We start from the raw sequence: 1938 nt of genomic DNA, 5'->3' as shown, positions 1-1938 counted from the left end.
TCACTTTCCTTTCAGAAAAGGTACAACTTTTGAAAATCGAAGCATTTTTACTGCTCCAAAAGTTGTCGTCAGACACAAAAAAAAAAAAAAAACACACATCATTGTAAAATCAATACATTCATCACTTCGTTCAGAATCTAATATTCAATTATAAACGTAAGAATCGATCTTATTTTTAGCTTAATAAGGTTATCATCTTTATTAGGTAGGTAATGGTTAGGTATGATGATAAGTATGTAAATACAATACCCAAGTGTTTGATTTACTGTGGATGACTAGCCTATCTATATTGTTATAGACGGTTTGTTTAATAAATTGTATGTTTAGCAAATAATATAAAACTCATAAATTAGTATATTATACGAAATTATATACTATAATAATGGCCGCTATGGTTGAATTTAATTTCTAAACTCGGTAATTATTACGGAAAGCTTATCTATAATAGATTAACCGATGTTAGGTAATACAATTGTAAACCTTCGGGATTAGTTGACACAAATTTAGTTTTCAAAAGATTACCAACGATGCACTGTGACAAACGTCATACCTATTGATAAGAAGTTGCATAATCGTTTTAGAAAGTTTATTTTGCATGCAATTTGGGTGTGCTATATTATAATGTTATCATCCTTATTTTAGAGTGTCTACTGATAATTTTTTATTTTTAAATTATACTCTTTACTCTGACTACTGTATAATTTTAAGCACGATATTTGTGTAAAATTGTTGATATAATAATATATAATGTATAAATAGGTTTGCGTGTTTATATCGCTTATTGAAAAAACATTCCACGATCAAAACACTTATAAAAAAAAAAGTTCTATATATTTTATTAGTTAAACTCTCAAACATCAAAGGTTTTATGACTATGAAATAATGTTACTGCAATCAGAGTATTGCACTCACCATATTTTATTTCATTATTTATTTAGTCTTCGATAAGCTGTTTATCATCATTAATATTAATATAGATGAATATTGATAAGAACTGTTAATTTCAAAAACTGAATATTACATTATATTGTTATAATAGGATCATATGGCTTCAAGACTTCTTTGTGGACACATCCGTTCATAAACAATGATTGTCCTATTCACGAAGTTGCCAAGAACAACGGATACTTTGTCAATAGTACAGCGGGCACAGTGAACTCGACGTGGTGGAATGGAAATGCCTCTTATATAGACTTCACAAATCCCGAAGCGGCGACATGATGGTCAAATGGTCTACGCAATTTACTTGCAACTTCTGGTATTGATACACTGAAGTTTGATGCAGGCGAAGCCAGTTGGTACGTATTAATCGTGTACAGTGAAAAATACGTTTATTATTAAAAACCTCAAGTGCAAATAGTAAATGATCGGGAAGTCATTCTGCTGTATATTTTGCTGGTTATGAAATTGAAGAATAGATAAAATTTATTTAGAAAAATGTATATTTATTTATATATATTTTTTAAATTTTATAACAACTTTTTCTATTATTAATTAGTGTTAGTATTTATGTATAACCATTATAAGCTGTTATGAATAACACCAAAAGCAAAAATTATAAATTAATTTTATTTAATTACCTGATTAAATAAATGGAAAACAATGAAAACTAAATGTAAATAATATATTAAATATATTATTTTCAAAACATTAATTAGCTTCACAGGCTGCAGGTGAAAAAACCTCAGCCCTCGGGCCGTAGGTTAGAGACCCCTGTTTTCTCTCTCTGGGCCCACGCGCAACATAGACAAAACGCATTTACGCAAAACCATTTTTTCTATGCGTTTAAGTTATCTTAGAGTAAAGTCACCTATTACAAAAAAGATAGGGAATAATATTTTTGAGGAGCTGATATATCGATTTTATATTTTATTATTATTTGACTTTCAAAAAAAATAAAAAAAATGTTGTAGAATTTAAATGATGTTTAAATTGTTT

At 28.2% G+C, this 1938-nt stretch overlaps 1 pseudogene; it reads left to right on the top strand.

The window, feature by feature from the left end:
- The window catches only part of LOC100162447, a 9167-nt pseudogene that overhangs the window by 4477 nt on the left and 2752 nt on the right, over window positions 1-1938 (top strand).

The sequence above is a fragment of the Acyrthosiphon pisum genome, chromosome A2 (genome assembly GCF_005508785.2).
Source record: "Acyrthosiphon pisum isolate AL4f chromosome A2, pea_aphid_22Mar2018_4r6ur, whole genome shotgun sequence".
Lineage (NCBI taxonomy): Eukaryota > Metazoa > Arthropoda > Insecta > Hemiptera > Aphididae > Acyrthosiphon > Acyrthosiphon pisum.
This window is presented reverse-complemented; position numbering and strand designations above follow the sequence as displayed.